General features: G+C 46.8%; 1 long non-coding RNA gene across 1 annotated transcript in view; it reads left to right on the forward strand.

The window, feature by feature from the left end:
- Nucleotides 1-22,057, forward strand: part of LOC125451106 (uncharacterized) — a 104,954-nt gene extending 82,897 nt beyond the window's left edge. Inside the window, exon 6 of the long non-coding RNA XR_007247213.2 lies at nt 21,845-22,057. This is a non-coding gene — a long non-coding RNA (uncharacterized LOC125451106). The remainder of the gene's footprint in view (nt 1-21,844) is intronic.
- Nucleotides 22,058-22,498: the final 441 nt, after the last annotated feature.

Raw genomic sequence — 22,498 nt, forward strand, 5'->3', positions numbered from 1 at the left:
CTGTCTGGAGACTGATGATCTTTAGCTATTGGTAGCGGATGATTCATTTCTGGTCAAACCTTTTTAATATCAAGGGAGACATTGAGTCTCTCTCTCACAGTGATTGCCTTGCCTGTTAATTGTTTAGTGCAAATGTTCCTCATCACTTACCAGCTCAAGCCTGAATGTTGTTTTAGTTTTGCTTTAATATGCACAAATTACTTCATGAGTGAAAGAATTAAAACTGGAATTGAATACTATATAGTAATCAGCAACCATTACTAATTGTAACTAAGATGGAGAGCAGGTCATTGGATGATGCAGGTTTTGATGAGTCAACCTAGAATATTCCTGTGAGTAACTCCAGCAATTATACACTGGGCTGAGACTTTTGGCCTCCAACAACTACAACTATCTTCTAACTTACACATTGTCTCTGGAATTCAGGTTTTGCAGCCACTTTTGTACCATATCTATCTCTGGAACTGACTGATGTTGGCAGAACCCAAGCTGAGTGTTGTGTGGAAGCTGTGGGGAATCAGTCATTGCACTATTGAAGAATCCTTGACTCACATTTCAGGATTGGGTTAAGAAGTCAATTATTTTCCAGATTTACTTGCATTTTTTCGTGAATGATGCAATGGAAAGTGTCCTCATTGTAAAGGTGAGATTTGGTCTCTGAGAACAGGGTAATTGAACAGGAAGGGATGAGAGGGATATGGGCCAAATGCTGACATATGGGACTGGATTAATTTGGGATACCTGGATGGCATGGATGAGTTAGACTGAAAGCTCTGTTTCCATGCTGTACACATCTATGAGTCTGTTTCTACAACTGTGGTTGTCAGTTCCGGAAAGATACCTGCAGGGCTTTTCTCCATCTCTCTGGCCCCCGCTTTGTTGTGCTGGAGGGCAAGTTGAAAAGACTCTAAAAGATAAGGGAGAGGGAGCAGTATCTGGTCATTTTGTTCCTAAGTTAAAAAAAAAGAATTTCAGATGCTGGAAATCAGAAACAAAATCAGAAATCTCAGCAGGTGTGGCAGCATCTTTGGAGAGAAAGCAGTTCTGAAAAAGGGTCGCTGGACCCAAAACACTAAGTCAGCTTTGTCTTCACAGATCCTGCTAGAACTGCTGAGCTTTCCTAGCAATTTCTGATTTCATTCTGTTCCAGATTTCAGTAAAACTTTGTGCAGGTTTGGAATGGGGTTGGTAAGTCCATGCACAGCAATAGGACCACAAGCTCGTTAGAGAATAATGAACTGCAGACGTTGATCCTATCTAAAAGGCACAGTGTTCTAACTATCTTGTGAGGATAAAGGTTAACGCTATTGGAAGTAGGGATATCCAAAATATGTAATCTGGCACTTCAAACAGGAGGCTGTCCATTTAGGGTAGGCACAGAAGGTAGCCAGTGTTATGGGATTCAGTAAATTAGGGAAGATAGGTTTCTTTGTAAATAGAACTGAGATTTTGAGACAGCTTGTTAGCTTCCTGGTGACAGGATGAGGGACAACTTGAACTATTGGAAATGACATCAGGGAAGGAGGGAGATGATCCAATTATTGTGAACCATGTTGAAGTCAACAATATGGAGAAGAGAATGAAAGAAGTCCTCTTTGCAGAGTATCAAGAATTTTGAGTTAAAAAATTAGACTGCAAAAGTTATAATCACTGGGTTATAGCTCAACCCAGTTGCCAATTCACATAGACTCCAGCAGATTAGGGAGATGACTGAAGTGGTGTGGAAAAGACATGTTGGATACTGACATCAGTCCTAGGGTGTGGAGGAGCTGTACTGTTGTTGTAGACACCATCTAATCTAGGCTGGGATCAGGTGGAAACTGATACAATTTTGTCAACCAAAAGTCTGAAGAAAAAGTGTCAACATCAAATTAGGTTGCAGTTCAGCCGTGTTCTTGATGAATACTACAACTGGTTCAAGGGGCTGAATGGACTTGTTCGTATGTTTCTAACACAGAAGTAACACAAGATTAACACTAAAGGCACTTGACTAGTTTTGCGAAGTAAGTGAGAAAGTGTGTTAGGATATAGAACTAGCTAGTTAAAAATAATAGTTGAAGTTGATGTTTGCCATTCATAGATCCTTGGTACAGCTGCATCTCAAATAGTTTGCCCAGTTTGTTTGTAAATGTCAGAATAATGTAGAGGATCGAGGAGAGTACAACCGGAATAATGGGTAGAATTATATCAAAATAAAGGTACAGCACAGACATGAAACATTTGGGCCAACTGGTTTAACCATGAGCTCAGCCATGATGATAACAAATGGTGGAGTAGGCTTGAGGTGTTGAACTGTCCATTCCTGCTCCTAGTTCTTACATTCTTCCATCCTTTCTGATCCTGCATGTATGACATAAAGGCTATCTAAATATCCAAACCTATCAGCACAAAATTCCGTACCTTTCTCTCTCATATGTTTACCTAAATTCTTCTAGCCTTAGGGTTCTTAAATATTTGGAAATGTTTACTGGAGGAGTATGCATTTTGAGTGAATGATTGAGGTCTCAATTCAAAACACTGCACAGTCCTTGTGGGCACAAAGTCCCATTGACCCATTGAGAATACCCTGCATCGTGTAATGACACATTATCATTGTACCATGTGTGACAGACTTCGAACAAATCTAACAATTTATGACTGGGAATCTACAAGGTACCATCAACAGCAGCAAAATTATACTCGAGATAATGGGAACCGCAGATGCCGGAGAGTCCAAGATATCAAAGTGTGGGGCTGGATGAACACAGCAGGCCAAGCAGCATCTTAGGAGCACAAAAGCTGATGTTTCGGGCCTAGACCCTTCAGCAGAAAAGGGGGATAGGGAGAGGGTTCTGAAATAAATAGGGAGGGGGGGGGAGAAGGCAGACTGAAGATGTCTAGAGGAGAAGATAGGTGGAGAGGAGAGTGTGGGTGGGGAGGTGGGGAGGGGATAGGTCAGTCCGGGGAGGACGGACAGGTCAAGGGGGTGGGATGAAGTTAGTAGGTAGGAAATGGAGGTGCGGCTTGAGGTGGAAGGAGGGGATAGGTGAGAGGAAGAACAGGTTAGGGAGGCGGGGATGAGCTGGGCTAGTTTTGGGATGCAGTGGTGGAAGGGGAGATTTTGAAGTTAGTGAAATCCAAATTGATACCATTGGGCTGCAGGGTTCCCAAGCGGAATATGAGTTGCTGCTCCTGCAACCTACGGGTGGCATCATTGTGGCACTGCAGGGGGCCCAGGATCGATATGTCGTTAGGGAATGGGAGGGGGAGTTAAAATGGTTCGCGACTGGGAGGTGCGGTTATTTGCTGTGAACCAAACGTAGGTGTTCTGCAAAGCGGTCCCCAAGCCTCCGCTTGGTTTCTCCAATGTAGAGGGGGCCACACTGGATACAGCGGATGCAGTATACCACATTGGTGGATGTGCAGGTGAACATCTGCTTGATGTGGAAAGTCATCTTGGGGCCTGGGATGTAGGTGAGGGAGGTGGTGTGTGGGCAAGTGTAGCACTTCCTGCGATTGCAGGGGAAAGTGTCCGGTGTGGTGGGGTTGAAGGGGGGTGTGGAGCGGACAAGGGAGTCACGGAGAGAGTGGTCTCTTTTGAAGGCAGACAAGGGTGGGATTGGAAAAATGTCTTCAGTGGTGGGGTCGGATTATAGATAGCAAAAGTGTTGGAGGATGATGCATTGTGCCTGGAGGTTGGTGGGGTGGTATGTGAGGACTAGGTGGGTTCTCTTTTGGCGGTTATTGTGAGGGCGGGGTATGAGAGATGAGTTGTGGGAAATGCGGGAGACACGGTCGAGGGTGTTCTCAACCACTGTGACGGGGGGGGGGGGGCGTGGGGGGAGGGGGGAGTTGCAGTCCTTGAAGAATGAGGACATCTGGGATGTGCGGGAGTGGAATGCCTCATCCTGGGCGCAGATGTGGCAGAGGCGAAGGAATTGGGAATAGGGGATGGAAATTTTGCAGGAAAGTGGGTTGGAGGAGGTGTATTCCAGGTAGTTGTGGGAGTCGGTGGGCTTAAAATGGACATCACCTGGGAACCCGGCAGCCGAAAGGTATCAATGTGGACTTCACCAGTTTCAAAATCTCCCCTTCCCCAACTGCATCCCTAAACCAGCCCAGTTCGTCCCCTCCCCCCACCGCACCACACAACCAGCCCAGCTCTTCCCCCCCACCCACTGTATCCCAAAACCTGTCCAACCTGTCTCTGCCTCCCTAACCGGTTCTTCCTCTCACCCATCCCTTCCTCCCACCCCAAGCCGCACGCCCATCTACCTACTAACCTCATCCCACCTCCTTGACCTGTCCATCTTCCATGGACTGACCTATCCCCTCCCTACCTCCCCACCTATACTCTCTCCACCTATCTTCTTTACTCTCCATCTTCGGTCCGCCTCCCCCTCTCTCCCCATTTGTTCCAGTTCCCTCTCCCCATCCCCCTCTCTGATGAAGGGTCTAGGCCCGAAACGTCAGCTTTTGTGCTCCTGAGATGCTGCTTGGCCTGCTGTGTTCATCCAGCCTCACATTTCATCATCTTGGATTCTCCAGCATCTGCAGTTCCCATTATCTCGGTTTGTAGGTGGTTGCCTGAGATGGAGACAGAAAGGTCCAGGAAGGTGAGGGATGTGTTGGAGATGGTCCAGGTGAGCTTAAGGTTGGGGTGGAAGGTGTTGGTAAAATAGATGAACTGTTCGAGTTCCTCTTGGGAGCATGAGGTGGCGCCGATACAGCCATCAAGGTAACAGAGGAAGAGGTGGGGTTTAGGGCCAGTGTAGGTGTGTGAACACTGTTAGTTGCTATATGGTCCAGTATATTCCCCACTCTACCATTACCATCAAGCCAAGGGATCAACCGTAGTTCAATGAAGAGTGGGGGACAGCATGCCAGGCACAGCATAGGGCATTTCTAAAGAATGTTGTCAACCTCGTGAAGCTACATCACAGGATTTTGTCATAAAATGTTTAACGTATCACATGACACAAGGTTGTTAGTAACATTTCAATCTGTCTTTATTACTCTGGTACTGAAACAACCTGAACTGGAGATTTCTGTAATGATACGAGATTTCCAGCCCATCACTTGTTCAGATTAACCTATCAGTGCCTCCAGGTCACACATATTGGCCTCCACAATCCCTTTGCAAGCATTGCGTGGTTAGATTGCACATCACCTGTATGTCTTGTTTCATATAAGCTTCTGGTCTATGTTGATTCATGCTTGAACCTGTCCTCGTCAAAGCTCCCTTGCTCATTGATCCTTTCCCATCTCTACTTTTGCTGTTTGTTCTTACTTTGTCTGCCTACATTCCACACTGCGAATGATAGACAGAGCTAAGTGATTTCCACAATCAATGGGTCGGATCTAAGCTACAGTCTAGCCACATCCAGCCAGGAATGGTGGTGGACATTTCAAAGATTTATTGGAGGAGGAGGAGACTTCAAAAACCTACCCCTTCACTTATTCACAATCCACAGAGTAATGGCTCTACCCAACTAGCTGTGCTTGCAATACTCACAACACAGTGTCTAAGATTCCATGTGATTCTGCAATTGGGCAAACCATAAGACAAAAAGGTATAAGACAGAATCAGCCCATTGAGTCTGCTCCACCATTCAATCATGGCTGATATGTTTCTCAACTCTATTCTCCTGTCTGTCCCTGCAACCCTTGATCCCTTTACTAATCAAGAACCTGCATATGCTAAAGTATGCTAAACAATCATGACCATGCTAAGAATTATGCTGACAATCAATTTAGGACAACAAGATGTTGAGCTGGATGAACACAGCAGGCCAGGCAACATCAGAGGAGCAGAAAGGCTGACATTTTGGGCCTAGACCCTTCTTCAGACTGTTTCTACAGTTCCTACTATCTCTGACCCAATTTAGGATTATTAGTCAGACTCGCAGCACAGTACATTTAGACATGCTAGAAGCTACATTTATTAATACACATAATTAATGCCTGTATCAGCTCAACAAAATAGTGACAGGCATTATCTGGTTCATTTATTGCGTTGAAAGTCTTGACCAATCAGAGCCAACTTGCCTGGTTTAAAATTTAATCAAATATTGGCCATTATCTGCCAGTCATTGATAGCTGATGCATTGTTCATGGCAACGCCTCCACCAATCAGCATTAACTTGTCAATCAATCAGCATTTTCCTCCTATACACTAAAAATGTTGATTTGCTTTTCCATTTTTTAATGAGTCGCAATAAATGCAAGATGGAAACCTCTGCCAAACTTGTTTTTATTTCTGCAATACTCAAGTCTTTACACCAAATGTCTAGCAAAATGCAGAAATTAAAGAAGTGTCAGAGTATCAATCAAAAACATGAAATCATGATATCAAATAAACATAGAAGAGAAACTAAGGCAGAAGCATTACAATTAGGGAAGAAAGGCAATTGTAGATTTAATCTTTGAACGTTGGCACACTTGTCCACTTTAATCAATAACAATTATTTCTACTCAAAGAGACATAAATACTTAACCAATGAAGCAGAAAATTGATAACAGATTCAATAAATACAATTTACATGACGAGCTCAAGAAATATTTTTTATAAAGATTCAGAATGCAGAAAACCTAAATATTACAATTTAAATTGGTTGCAATTGGGTTAAAGACTAAACAATTTCTGCAACAAGTTAACCAAAATAAATAAAAAGGTTAAGCCATTTAAAAAGATATACTAGCCATGTAACTTCATACCCTGTCATGTTCATACCTATTTTACAATGAATGATTAATTATCCAATACTTCTGATGCAGATGACACTGTGAAGACAGTATCTTTATACTTTTCTGCAATTTTGATTGTGCACTGAAATTGGGAAAAGACTGTTTGCTTTTTGAAAATGGATTTTTCTTTAAAATGAATTTTAACAGGATTGCTGCACTTTTTAAAAGCAAATAACCTGGCTGTCATTGGAAACATTATTTACACAGTTGCTGGTGAAAGGGCTAGGGAAGTGTGTTTAATTGGAGTGTTGGCTAACAACAAGAAGCTAATTGGTCTGTGGGCTAGTGACCAGTTATCAATGACAAAGGCCTTCTGCCCACCAACAGTTAAATGATTGGTTCCCAGGTAGCTGGCCACCTTAGAGTGCGAATGTATTAGCAGAAACCATCAGACTTCTGGAAAAGAAGGAGCAATTTATGCTCTGCGGCTAAAAAAAGGTATCTCAAACCTGACAGTACTCAGTTTACTTTCCACTTTCCAGTAACTGTAAACTGTGACTTTTAATTAATAAGTAAAAGACTTTAATGAATATGAATCAATCAACACATTGCTCATGCAAACAGGTGAAAGTATCTGGAGAAATAAGATTGAGAAACAGCTTCTTTAACAGCACAAGAATCATCCCAGCAAACCCCGTGAACAGGGAATATTAAAGTTCCTTCCTGGTCTTTCCCTCTAACCGGTCCGCCTCCCCCTCTCTCCCTATTTATTCCAGTTCCCTCCCCCCATCCCCCTCTCTGATGAAGGGTCTAGGCCCGAAACGTCAGCTTTTGTGCTCCTGAGATGCTGCTGGGCCTGCTGTGTTCATCCAGCCTCACATTTTATTATCTTGGATTCTCCAGCATCTGCAGTTCCCATTATCTCTGATACTACTATAACAACTATGTTCTTTTCTCACAACCCCACCTGTATATCATTGTGTGTGAATATAGAGAGAGCTTTTATAAAGGAGTTAGTGTTTTAGTTATTGATTGTTATGTCAATGGTTCATAATTATTAATCTGTAGAACCTGGAATCTATTTATTTCTGATAAATAATCATGTTTTGTTGAGTACAGAATCCTGGTCCATGCTTCCTGTCAACCTGGTCTAAATGCTTGGTCAATTGGAGAATTTTGCACACTGCTTAAAACCTTTAATTTTTGTGACAACTCAGGGGATAGTGAGGCTTGATTTCCAGTGAACTCTGCTCAGTGAGCTGCAACACAAATTTCATGCTGTGTGTGAATTTAAAAGGATGTCGGAGCAGGGAGCAAGTGAGAATTCAAGTTAGCTTGCATCTGCTAAAAGGGGAGGTTCAATTTTTACTGGAACAGGTTGTTGCATAAATGATTTGGTATGGAAAAGACAAGAATGACACCATTTGGCAGACTGTAGGTCAAGATTTTTGAATGCTGTAGTAGAGACCTTGTTTCAGCTGTAGGGGTTAAGGAGATATGTGCTTTCTTCACAGACAAACTGAAGGCTATCTAGACAGATTTTGTCATGGCAGTGGGGCCAGATAACTATTGCAGCAAATGCTGGAGTCCAGCTCCAAACACTTGACATAATGCTGGAAGAACTTCAGTGACCTCCTACGAATGATCCTGTGGAGAGGCTGGTGTTGGACTGGAGTGGGCAAGGTCAAAAGTCGTAAGACACCAGGTTATAATCCAAAAGGTTTATTTGAAAACACAAGCTTCAAGAGTCTCACTCTTTCTTCAGGTATTAGTGATCAGTAAATGAATGTATCTTCTTATGCTACATCCTGCTCATAAGACACTAGTGCCTGGGTATTAGAGATAATGGGAACTGCAGATGCTGGAGAATCCAAGATAATAAAATGTGAGGCTGGATGAACACAGCAGGCCAAGCAGCATCTCAAAAGCTGACGTTTCGGGCCTAGACCCTTCATCAGAGAGGGGGGTGGGGTGAGGGTTCTGGAATAAATAGGGAGAGAGGGGGAGGCGGGCTGAAGATGGAGAGAAAAGAAGGTAGGTGGAGAGAGTATAGGTGGGGAGGTAGGGAGGGGATAGGTCAGTCCAGGGAAGACTGACAGGTCAAGGAGGTGGGATGAGGTTAGTAGGTAGGAGATGGGGGTGCGGCTTGGGGTGGGAGGAAGGGATGGGTGAGAGGAAGAACAGGTTAGGGAGGCCGAGACAGGTTGGACTGGTTTTGGGATGCAGTGGGTGGAGGGGAAGAGCTGGGCTGGTTGTGTGGTGCACTGGGGGGAGGGGACGAACTGGGCTGGTTTTGGGATGCAGTGGGGGAAGGGGAGATTTTGAAGCTCGAGAAGTCCACATCAATACCATTAGGCTGCAGGGTTCCCAAGCGGAATATGAGTTGCTGTTCCTGCAACCTTCGGGTGGCATCACTGTGGCACTGCAGGAGGCCGAGGATGGACATGTCATCTAAAGAATGGGAGTGCGAGTGGAAACGGTCCATGACTGGGAGGCGCAGCCGCTCATTGCGAACTGAGCGGAGGTGTTCTGCAAAGCGGTCCCCAAGCCTCCGCTTGGTTTCCCCAATGTAGAGGGAGACACACCGGGTACAGTGGATGCAGTATGCCACATTGGCAGATGTGCAGGTGAACCTCTGCTTAATATGGAAAGTCATCTTGGGGCCTGGGATAGGGGTGAGGGAGGAGGTGTGGGGGCAAGTGTAGCATTTCCTGCGGTTGCAGGGGAAGGTGCCGGGTGTGGTGGGGTTGGAGGACAGTGTGGAGCGAACAAGGGAGTCACGGAGAGAGTGGTCTCTCCAGAAAGCAGACAAGGGTGGGGATGGAAAAATGTCTTGGGTGGTGGGGTCGGATTGTAGATGGCAGAAGTGTCGGAGGATGTGCCTGGGTATTTTTGTATTCATTCAATGAGGGCCTCGTTGGCCACGCAGCATTTATTTCCCATTCCTAATTGCGAGAGGACAGCTAAGAGTCAACAACGTTGCTGTGGGCCTGGAGTCACATGTAGGCCAGACCAGGTAAGGATAGCAATTATTTCCCTAAAGGACATCAGTGAACCAAATAGTTTTTACCCCCGACAATTCACAATCATCATTAGACACTTAATTCCAGACATTTATTGAATTTAGATTCCACCATCTGCCATGGTAGGATTCAAACCTGGGTCCCCCGAACATTATCTGGGTCTCTGGATTAGCTGTCCAGTGATACCACTAGGCCATCGCCTCCCCATTTGTTCAGAACCTGTACCTAACATGCAGGAGTTCAATGCACTTTCACAGGAGAAGGTGACACATTATTGGAGAGAGCGGCACCTAACAAATAGGGGCAGGCACTCCTAAATAAAACAATAATTTGCTTGTACTTCTTTCAATGTAATATACTGTATTTACTGTCCACAATGTGGTTTCCTCTATTTTGTAGAAATGAAACACTGACTAGGTGATGACATTGTCATTCAGTCATTTGTCACTCAAATTAATCATCTCTGTCCTTGGCCTGTTACAGTGTTCCAAAGAATGTTAACACCAGTTCGAAAAACAACATCTCATTGTTTGCCACAGCACTCCACAGTCTTTTGGAAACAGTATTGAATTAAAAAAAATTAAAACAAAACCTCTGGCTCCATCTTGTTCAGTAACATTTCTTCATTGCTGCCTTGCTTCTTTCTTTATTATTAGAACATTCCAGCAGACCAAGCACAGGAACGTCAGAATGGAAGCAAGGTGGAGAATTCAAATAATAAGTATCAAGAAGCTTGTGGTCATGCTGGTGGTCTGAAAGGCAAAGGAGTCATCCAGGTTTCCTTCAGTCTCCCAAAGATAGGTGTGACCACATTGCAAACAGTGAATGCAGTATGTTCAATTGCAAAAATTACAAGGAAATTGCTTTTTCACATGGGTTCAATTCCTTACACTAGGGATTAACTGAAACCTTCCCTATGGCTGCTATCAGAGGTCATATTAGACATTTTGCAATCTTGACATTCATTCTATTAAATGCAGAGCTGAGCTTCCATCCTTACATTTTATCCACCACCTTCTACACCTCAACTAGTGAGTTTTGAGAAGATTTGTAGCTCAGGTTGAGGTTCTGGATGTGAGTTTGCTCGCTGAGCTGGAAGGTTAGTTTTCAGACGTTTCGTCACCGTTCTAGGTAACATCATCAGTGAGCCTCCGACGAAGCGCTGGCTTTCTATTTATCTGGTTAGGTTTCCTTGGGTTGGTGATGTCATTTCCTATGTTGGTGATGTCATTTCCTGTTCTTTTTCTCAGGGGATGGCAGATTGGCACCAAATCAATGTGTTTGTTGATGGAGTTCCGGCTGGAATGCCATGCCTCCAGGAATTCTCATGCGTGTCTCTGTTTGGCTTGTCCTAGGATGGATGTGTTGTCCCAATCAAAGTGGTGTCCTTCCTCATCTGTATGTAAGGATACTAGTGATAGTGGGTCATGTCATTTTGTGGCTAGTTGATGTTCATGTATCCTGGTGGCTAGCTTTCTGCCTGTTTGTCCAATGTAGTGTTTGTCAGTTCTTGCAAGGTATTTTGTAGATGACGTTTGTTTTGCTGGTTGCCTGTATAGGGTCTTTTAAGTTCATTAGCTGCTGGTTTAGTGTGTTGGTGGGTTTGTGGGCTACCCTGATGCCAAGGGGGCCGAAATGGCAGTCATTTCGGAAATGTCTTTGATGTAGGGGAGAGTGGTTATGGTTTCTGAGCCTGTTTTGTCTGTTTGTTTGGGTTTATTGCCTCTTGGCATCAGGGTAGCCCACAAACCCACCAACACACTAAAACAACAGCTAATGAACTTAAAAGACCCTATACAGACAACAAACAAAACAAACGTCATCTACAACATACCTTGCAAGAACTGTGACAAACACTGCATTGGACAAACTGGCAGAAAGCTAGCCACCAGAATATATGAACATCAACTAGCCACAAAACAACATGACCCACTATCACTCGTATCCTTACATACAGATGAGGAAGGACACCACGTTGATTGGGACAACACGTCCATCCTAGGACATTCCAAACAGAGACAAGCACGAGAATTCCTAGAAGCATGGCATTCCAACCGGAACTCCATCAACAAACACATTGATTTGGAGCCAATTTACCATCCCCTGAGAAAAAGAACAGGAAATGGCATCACCAACGCAGGAAATGACATCACCAACCCAAGGAAAGCTAACCAGATAAATAGAAAGCAGGACATAACACCAGCGCTTTGTCGGAGGCTCACTGATGATGTTACCTAGAATGGTGACTGATTATCTGGGAACAAACCTTCCAGCTCAGTGAACCAGCTTACATCTGGAACAAAATAAAGACCCACTCTCTTGTGGACCGAGACGAGGAGAGCGCTGTGTTGGAGGTGGAAGGAAGACGTCGGGTTGGCAGTGCACCCTTGCAACCAGTGGATCTTAATGCTGGCTTCGGCCTAACGCTGGTTCAGGGGAGCAGCCAACTTGCAACGATGGCTGCGGCAAGTGCTCGTGCCCCAGGTCAGAGAGTCCGGAACACCATCTGTGTTTCTGTAAAGAAGGTGGATGAAGGTGCACCTGTGGACCGCACCTTCTTCGTGAAGAGGGTCCTGTTGGACTGTTGTGGGTTCGCTGCTGCGGACATTTACTGCCTGCAGGATTTCGCCGGAGGAGGTTTTTATGATGTGACCTTCAGGAGTGCCAAGCTTTGCGAGAGCTTCCTGGAGGTTTTCAAGGAGAAAGGAGGGGAGGGCCCCCTCTCTGTATTGACTGCTGTCCCGCTGTTCGTGATGCCAGCGCAGAGGAGCCGTATGGTGACTGTACACATGTACAACCCGCATGTGCCAGCAGTTGATGTCCTGAGCTTCCTTGGAAGGTACGTGAAGGTGGAAGGGGACCTAACTGACATCATGGACCCCTTTGTCATCTGGACCAGTAAGAGGCAGGTCAAGGTGACGCTGAGGATGGGCGCGGACGGGAACCTCGGACACCCACCGTCCAGCTTCACGATCGGTGGGAGCATGGGCTACCTGACCTACGCAGGGCAACCTAAAGTCTGCCATGCCTGTAGCAGGTCAGGTCACGTGGCGGCCGACTGCAAAGCCACCATCTGCAGGAACTGCAGGGAGGAGGGACACCTTGCAAAGGATTGCCCACAAGAAAAACGCTGCAACCTTTGCGGGGAAGCGGGCCATCTCTACAGGGCATGCCCGCGGTGGGGGACCACCTACGCCCAGGTCGCCGGCAGGGGCAATGCGGGGCAAACCCCCCGGGGGAGAGGAAGGCACCAGGGCCCTGCAAGGACCCACTAATGTGCAGGAGGGCCAGGCCGTGCAGGAGGGCCCAGCTCCGCAGGATGGTCCCGAGGCCAGCAAAGCGCCCCTGCAGGCACCGCTCCTCCCTGACAACCCGGAGTCGATGGAGGCAGTGACAGGCGACCCAGGGGAGTGGACAATGGTCCGGAAAGCGAGGAGGAAGGTGCGTTGGTGGGCCCAGGAACCGCAACCATCAGGTGGGAAGAGGCAGCTACAGGGGGGCTATAAGAGCTCGTCTGACAAGGGGGATTCGGAGAGGGCCCACGCGAAGCAGAAGTTAAAGATCTCAAGAGAGAAGGAAAGCAGCACCACGCTTCCAGGTGACGGGAGGCATCCTGAGGCTCCCTCCGACACCCAGTCATGTGCCGCTGGGGCACTGGAGGGGCCCCCGGAACTTCCAGGCGGGAAGGAGGAAACAGCGCGTCCCCAGCCTGACCCAGAGCTGGACTCTCCTGCCTCCGTACCCCCGACGGAGGGATGCCACCCGGAAGGCAGCACGGACGGTTTCCTGAGCCCGGAGAGCGTCCAGCAGTTAGCCCGGGCAATGGGCATGAAGGGACAGATGGAGGGGCTGGACCTTGGACTTGGGGAGGGTACTGCGGTCACTGTCCACAATGAGAGTACGGGTTGCGAGCATTAATGTGCGCAGCGTCAAGTCCACCACAAGATGTGTGTCCACGTTGGCCTACCTGACCACCGTCAAGGCGGACCTCCTGTTTCTGCAGGAGTGCGGGATACCGCACCTCAGCAGGTACGGGAAATGGTCCGGCGCCTGGACCTGTGGGCCTTCGATCTGGTCGGGGGGTAACGACTGTCGCTCCTCGGGCCTGGCTGTTCTGCTGCGGGGGCGCAACTTCACCATCTCTCAAGTTCAGGAGGTTGTGGGGGGGGGGTGCGCCTCCTAGTGGTTGACGTCACCTACAGGAACGCTCCCCTGAGGCTGATCAACGTGTACGCCCCAGCGGTACGGAGTGAGCGGTTGGCTGTCCTGCAGCGGCTTCCACCCCTGCTGGCTACGTCCAGGCCAGTCATCCTAGGCGGAGACTTCAACCGCATCATCGATGCAGATGGAAGATCCGGCGTGGGGACAGTGGGTGGGGGGAGTCAACTGGACGTCACATCCAGATTCCTGATGGGCACGGTGAAGGACACCAAGCTGCTCGACGTCTTCAGCAACCCTGCAGACGGAGCGCAGCGGAGGTACACCTGGTCGCGGCCAGACAGGTCTATTCACTCAAGGATAGACTTCCTGTTTGTGTCACGGGCGTTCTTGGTCAGGTCCACCGGCATCGCGCCGGTGTTCTTCTCTGACCACTGCCTCCTGCTGGCCGACTGTCACGTACAGGACGGCCAGCCGGCCGGCAAGGGGACGTGGAAGCTCAACATGACTCTGTTGACCCCAGAGAACGTCAAGGAGCTTAAGAGGGAGTACGCCGGTTGGAGAATCGTGAAACCCCTCCTTGAGTCTCTGGGCGACTGGTGGGAGACGGTGAAGGAGAACATCAAGAGGTTCTTTGTCCTCAAGGGTGTTCGGAAGGCGAGAAAGAGGTGGGGAAAGCTGTCGCGATTCCAGAAAAGGGTGCAGAACCTGCTCCTTCTGCAGTTGATGGGGGTCAATGTCACGGAGGACCTCCGCGAGTTGAGGGGCCAGCAAGCCTCGCTCTTCACCACGGAGGCCTCCAGGATAATCTTCCGGTCCAGGGTCCGCTCCATGGAGCAGGACGAGATGTGCTCACGTTTCTTCTTTCAGAAGGTGCATAAAGAGGGCTCTGTGCTTAGCCGGCTGAAGGAGGACGACGGCTCAGTAACATCGTCTCGGCCCGACATTTTGAGGATCAGCAGATCCTTCTATGCCGGACTGTACGACACGAAGCCCACAGACAGCACGGCCTCTGAGTCGTTCCTGTCGTCTATCATGGAGGTCTTAGACGACGGCACGAGGGAATGGCTGGACCGACCGATATCCCTGGACGAGCTGACCAGAGCCCTCAAGTCCTTGGAGAGGAATAAGACTCCCGGGAGCGATGGCTTACCAGTCGTGCTGTATTCCGCTCTGTGGGACCTGGTCGGCTAGGACCTGCTGGAGGTGTACGATAGTGCGCTTCGGGCAGGGGAAATGTGCAAGTCCATGAGGAAGGGCATCATCACCCTCATTTACAAGAGGAAGGGGGAGAGGGAAGAAATTAAGAATTGGCATCCCATTTCACTATTGAACGTGGATAACAAAATCCTGGCCAAGGTCGTTGCCAACCGGGTCAGGTCTGTCCTGGAGTCGGTGATTCACCCTGACCAAACCTGTGCTGTGCTGGGCAGGAAGATCGCTGAGAGCCTCGCCCTCATCAGGGATACGATCGCCTACATGCAGGACAGGTGGGTGGACACCTGCCTCGTCAGCCTGGACCAGGAGAAGGCCTTCGACAGGGTCTCTCGTGCTTACATGAGGGACGTCCTCTCCAAATTGGGGTTCGGGGAGGGCATCCACAATTAGATCCGGCTGCTCTACACCAACATCATTAGCGCAGTCTCGATTAACGGGTGGGAATCGGACAGTTTTCCCGTCAGATCTGGAGTCAGGTAGGGCTGCCCGCTCTCTCCTGCCTTGTTCGTGTGCTGTGTGGAGCCCTTCGCCGCATCCATCAGGAAGGACATGAGCCTGAAGGGCGTGACTATCCCAGGCAGCGGAAGCTTTCAGGTCAAGACCTCCCTGTACATGAACGACGTCGCCGTCTTCTGCACCGATTGTCGGTCAGTGAGTAGGCTGTTGGACATCTGCGGCCAGTTTGAACTGGCCTCGGGTGCCAAAGTCAATAGGGGTAAGAGCGAGGTCATGTTCTTCGGGAACTGGGACAACTGCTCCTTCATCCCCTTCACCATCAGGGCAGACTACCTGAAGGTGCTGGGTATTTGGTTCGGTGGAGCTGGGGCATGCACTAAGACTTGGGAGGAGCTTATGACCAAACTGAAGCAGAAGCTGGGCAGATGGACGCTCCGGTCCCTCTCCATCGCGGGTAAGAACCTGGTTGTCAGGTGCGAGAGGCTTTCGGTACTGTTGTATGTGGCGCAGGCCTGGCCTATTCCCTGGACCTGCGCCGCTGCGGTCACCCGGGCCATCTTCCACTTCATTTGGGGGTCGAGGATGGACTGGGTCCGCAGGGACACCATGTACAAAGACCTGGAAAATGGGGGAAAGGGCGTACCGAACGCCACCCTCGCCCTGACAGCTACCTTTGTGTGCAGCTGCATCAAGCTGTGCGTAGATCCTCAGTACGCAAACAGCAAGTGTCACTGCTTACTGAGGTTCTACCTGTCCCCGGTGTTGCGAAGGATGGGCCTGGCCTCGTTGCCACGGAACGCTCCGAGTAGTTGGACCGTCCCGTACCACCTGTCCTTCGTGGAGAAATTTTTGAAACGAAACACCTTTGATCACAAGGTCGTCAGGCAGTGGTCAGCACGTAGTATCCTCGAGACCCTTTGGGAAAAGGAGAGGGTGGATCCCGTCGTGTGGTTCCCCACGCAGACTGCCAAAGTCATTTGGCAGAATGCCTCATCGCCAGAACTTTCAAACAAGCACAAGGACATTGCTTGGCTGGCAGTGAGAGAGGCTCTGCCAGTGAGATCCTTTATGCATGCCCGGAATCTCTGCGCCACCGCACGCTGCCCTCAAGGCAGCTGCGGGGGGGAGGAGACTGTCGATCACCTCCTTCTGGAGTGTGTCTATACGCAGGAGGTCTGGAGGGGGATACAGTGGTATTTGTCGAGGTTCATCCCGAGCAGCTCCTTGACGCGGGACTCCGTGCTCTACGGGCTGTTTCCCGGGACGCACACCGAGACCAACATCAACTGCGCCTGGAGGACCATCAATGTGGTGAAAGATGCTCTTTGGTCTGCCCGCAACTTGCTGGTCTGCCAGCTGAAAGAACTGACCCCGACCGAATGTTGCAGACTGGCGCACTCGAAGGTCCAGGACTACGTGCTGAGGGACGCGCTAAAGCTTGGGGCAGCCGCCGCCAAGGCGCGGTGGGGAAAGACCACGGTATGAAACCCCTCGTCCAGAATAGGAAAAAGGGCCCTATCTGGTAACTGGGCCCAGCTGGCGCCTTCCCCAACTGGTCAGGGGGCCAACTGGGACTGTGCGGGGTGACGACTGCCGGGGTATTTTCTTTGCTTTGGTTTTTTTTTCTTTTAGTTGGTGTATGTACCCTCTGGGTAACCCGGAGCGGCTTGCATGACTGGGTAGGTGTATAAATATTTTTTTTGTACATCTTATGAATAAAGTATATTTTTTCAAATAAAAACAAAGGTGACGAAACGTCTGAAAACTAACCTTCCAGCTCAGCGAGCAAACTCACATCCAGAACCCCAACTAGCCTAAAAACAAACGTCGTATTTCTTCAATGCTGGCTGTTTGTGATCCCTATTTTTAACTAGTTAGTAGCTCTGCCTTCTCTTCTCTGTTCTTTAGATTGCTGCTGAAAATCTATCTCTTAGACTAAGCTTTGGATCACCTGGAGTAAAGTCTGTTCATGATGACACTGAAGTGCCTGGAACTGCTTTTCCTCTGTTCCAAGTCCTGTGTAAACAATGGACAAAAACAAAGTTGCTGGAAAAGCTCAGCAGGCCTGGCAGCATCAGTGAAGGAGAAAACAGAGTTTAGAGTCAGGTGACCATTCCTCAGAACCTGTGTGAACAATGGCTGATGCTGTTGATGTTGGGCCTCAGGTTTCATTTACATGAAATATAAATGCTTACTGACTATCCCTATGGAGTTCAATGTAAAGAGGATGAAATGACATAGCTCACTGATCCTCCAAATTTTCTCCATGGTGGGTCGCAGTGTTCTGCATCAGGAGCTTTGTCAACTGTTGTTGATAACTCATAGGATTCCTACAGTGAGGAAACAGTGTTGTCATCGCATCAAAGGGAGGGCACTTCAGAATTCACATTGAATATATTAACTTTTCATTCTGAGATGAATGTACAAGTTCAGGGGCCATTAAAACATTTCTTCCATCTTATATCTTTGGGGATATTGTGATATGCTTGTATTTTTAATATTAGATGTAATTCTGAACGAATTTGCAAGCAGAACAAGATTCTAACATGCCTCAGCAAATGGTTGAGAACAAAGAACAAAGAAAATTACAGCACAGGAACAGGCCCTTCGGCCCTCCAAGCCTGTGCCGGTTGAGATCCTCTGTCTAAATCTGTCACCTATTTTCTAAGAGTCTGTATCCCTTTGCACCCTGGCCATCTACCTGTCCAGATACATCTTAAAAGACACTATCACGTCTGCATCTACCACCTCCGCTGGTGACGCGTTCCAGGCACCCACCACCCTCTGCTTAAAGAACTTTCCACACATATTTCCCATAAACTTTTCTCCTCTACCTTTGAACTCATGACCCCTAGTAATTGAGTCCCCCACTCTGGGAAAAAGCTTTTTGCTATCCACCCTGTCTATACCCCTCATGATTTGTAGACCTCAATCAGGTCCCCCCTCAATCTCCATCTTTCTAATGAAAATAATCCTAATCTACTCAACGTCTCTTCATAGCTAGCACCCTCCATACCAGAATTTCTATATTTCTGTCTGCATTTCATTGATTTTAATATTTTTTGACATAAGGGCACAGACTTGAAATGTTATCAGAGATAATGGGAACTGCAGATGCTGGAGATTCCAAGATAATAAAATGTGAGGCTGGATGAACACAGCAGGCCAAGCAGCATCTCAGGAGCACAAAAGCTGACGTTTCGGGCCTAGACCCTTCATCAGAGAGGGGGATGGGGGGAGAGAACTGGAATAAATAGGGAGAGAGGGGGAGGCGGACCGAAGATGAAGAGTAAAGAAGATAGGTGGAGAGAGTGTAGGTGGGGAGGTAGGGAGGGGATAGGTCAGTCCAGGGAAGACGGACAGGTCAAGGAGGTGGGATGAGGTTAGTAGGTAGCGGGGGGTGCGGCTTGGGGTGGGAGGAAGGGATGGGTGAGAGGAAGAACCGGTTAGGGAGGCAGAGACAGGTTGGACTGGTTTTGGGATGCAGTGGGTGGGGGGGAAGAGCTGGGCTGGTTGTGTGGTGCAGTGGGGGGAGGGGACGAACTGGGCTGTTTTAGGGATGCAGTAGGGGAAGGGGAGATTTTGAAACTGGTGAAGTCCACATTAACTGTTTTTGCTTTTCATTGATGCTGCCCAACCTTTGGATTATCTCCAGCATTTCTTGATTTTATTTCAGGTTTCCAGCGAGTAATATATTTTGTTGTTAGTTTTGTTTTTATTTCTACAATTTTAATCAATGCAGGGGCTGACAATTTATCCAATAACAATCCACACTCTTCAGGCACGTACTGACCATGCAATGTCCAATTTGGGTCCAGAAACAGGTCCAGGCTAATTTTTACTCTCCACTTCTCAGATTCCATTCCTTCCTGTCACCATGGGCCTAGTCTGTCTTTCAATGCAGGGATGATTTGTTGTCTGCCAAGAAACAGGGGAGTTTTAATGCCTCAATCAAGGATAATTTGCAGTGCTATTTCAAGTTAAACTGTTACAGATCAAAGGGTCACTTGTGTAAATGGGTAAAAGACATATCGAGGCTGATGTCAAGACTGTAATTATACAAAGAATAATCAATATTCAGAACAGTTTTTTATGTACAGTCGTGGAGGCAAAACTCCAGAGTCATTGAAATAGCGGCTCATGCTGTGAGGAGGGATTTCTGCAAAAGGATGGGTGAGATCATTTGATTCATGTCTACTATTTGTGTTCTGTTTTAAATTGTAAATTGTGAACTATAATCAATTGACATTGTAATGACCCAAGTTAGTCTATTAATCAAAATATTTCTAATGGTAATGATTCTAATCAGCTATCAACATCGATACATCGGAACAGGAGTAGGCCATTCAGTCCATCAAATTGATTGCTGTTTTATTCAATCATGGCTCAGCCATGCACCCTTCAGGAGTTTTTCCGTTTACTCAATGTGAGTAACCCTGGATAGGTCTTGGGACCTGGTGAAGCATGTGGTGGATGCGTGCAATCAATACATGAAGCAATTAGTAGGAGTTCTGGGAACCTAGGAATGCCATGTGAAAAAAAAACTTTTGTTTGTTTCTTGCTTGTAAATAAACATTGAATGGCACTCCTGATGTTGGCACTGCTCAAGCCAGACACCTTAAAACATGTTTTTGGACCTGTACTGTGCCTGTTTTCAGAGATATTGTGTCAGGCGTGTTTAGGGGTGTCAGGCATAGCCCTTTAAAATCTGTCATTTTCCCTTTTTACCAGTTGGAAAACTGACACAATTATGACCAATTCCTATTCCTATAGCTTGGAATAAAGTAAACATAAATCACTTTTCATTACAACCTTGAGGTCCAGATGAAAAAAATAGAGAAAACATTTTTAAAAATTGTTAACTTTCATTTATTCATGGAACTTGGGCGTCATTGGCAATGCCAACATTTACTGCCCATTTCTAAATGTTGTGAAAAAGGTAATGGTGAGCCACTTCCTTAAATCATTGCCAGTTTGTCTGATGAAGCCAGTCCTAAGGTTTCTGTTAGACAAGGAGCTCCAGGATTTTAGCAAAATTATGATAATAAATGAACTGTGATTCGCTTCAAATTCAGGATAAACTGACATTTTCTGGAAAATTTGGAAGCATTTGTACCCCCATGCAACTGCTGCTCTGTGTTATCTTTCTGGGTGGTCAAATCTCTGGGTTTGGAGTTAATCTTCTCAACTTCCATGATGAAGTATGCGAGCTGTTATGCTAAAACTCTGATTGGGCATTTTTACTTGCCCTGGAAAGTTCTCTCTTTGGATAGTCTTCTGAAATTTTACAGTAGTGTTTTCCTCAAAGAAGGGGAAAGACAAGTGTATCCTGCTTTAAAAGAGCAACTTATCAAATGGTAATGGTCTGAGTTTCAGGAAGGTGGTGAGCAATTAGGAACTCAATTTGACTAAAATTAATAATGTTCCATTGTGAGCAAAATGGTTCTTCATTCTAATCTCAACGTCTTTGAGATTTCTGGGAGGATCGTTTGTACTGAAACCATCTGTGCTGCAGATGCACTCTCAAAGCAGGAAGGGAGGTGTGAATTGCTTAGAGGATGGTGACCAGTGAGGAACCAACTACAAAAAACAACACATTGTCTCTCAATCATGAGGGCCTCTGCTAAGGCAGAATTATTCTTTATAGTGATCATTATATGACTAATACCACTAATGACCTGTTGTAAGAGCCTCGTAAAATGTCTGGTGTCCGGTACACCAATGATGGTTACTACAATCGGTTCCAACTTGAGATGGGCTTTGGCTACAATTCTGTGGCCCAACTAAAAGATAGCAGCTGTTTCTGCATGTCCAGGAAACATTCCTCTGACAGGAATACTAGATCTAAGACAGTCTGGAATTTGGCTTCAATAAAAGTTATGTGCTGGGAGAATTCCAATTCCAATTTCTCCAAGTTCAATAGGAGGCTGTCAAGAGGGAACAGTCTGTGCTTCGCTCTAATAGGAACGTAAGCAGGAATCTCTTAAATCTATTGCTCGCAGCTAATTTTCCAGCTAGGTTGCCTGGAGAATGGTAAATAATATAAACATATTTAACTTCTTTTTGAGGTTTTCTCTCAGGTTTTCCTTAAGCCAGCAATAGCTGTAATCACCTGGATATTTTGGAGATTGCAAAATGTAGTTGAGAACAGGTTTCTTGAACTAGGGGTTACTGTGATTCATGCTTTAACCCCTGAAACTTGGGAGAATGATGATCCTGTGGAAGTGGACCGAGAGGAGGTAAAACCTGTAACTGATTAGACAATACTCTGTGATATTGAAATAAATTTAAGTAACTACCAATTATTTCTTTTGCTCATGTAGTTGGACAGAATTGCTCCCGAAAGAGAAACCTCCTCAAGATACCACCATGGCACTTGTGATTGCTGAAAGCCCTGAAGCTGAAAAGACAAATCACTTGACAGTGTTATGAACAGACTTTTGTCTCAACGTTTTTAAGCAAAGTGTACTTCTATATTTGAGGTGCACATTTTTTAGAGATCTTGTGAACTTAATGCAAATGCAAATCTCTTTGTAGGCAAGACCCTTTGTAACAAAAACTGACATACCATTTACTTCCACAATTGCTTGCTGTACCTGCACATCAACTTGCTGGGATTTATGTACAGGACTTTGAAATTTGTCTGAATGTAACTATTTCCCAAAATATCCTGTTTTTGTTGTTTCAATTGTTCTACCATCAGGGTTACTTGATACCTTGCAACAATGTATTCTAACTGTTCTTCCACACAGGCACGGTGTTTATATCCCCTTGCAGCCTCTCTGTCCTTACATTCGTTGATCTTGTCTGCAAATTTGGTCACATTCCATCATCGCATCTAAGCCAGTGTTATAGATTGTAAATAGCTGAGGCCTAGGTACTTATAACTGCAAAACTACACTAGTTACAGTCCACTCATCTAATAATGTCCCTTTAATTCCTGCTTTCTGTTTCTGCACATTAATCATTCCTCCTTC

This window comes from Stegostoma tigrinum, chromosome 3, assembly GCF_030684315.1.
Source record: "Stegostoma tigrinum isolate sSteTig4 chromosome 3, sSteTig4.hap1, whole genome shotgun sequence".
In the NCBI taxonomy this organism is placed as follows: Eukaryota; Metazoa; Chordata; class Chondrichthyes; order Orectolobiformes; family Stegostomatidae; genus Stegostoma; species Stegostoma tigrinum.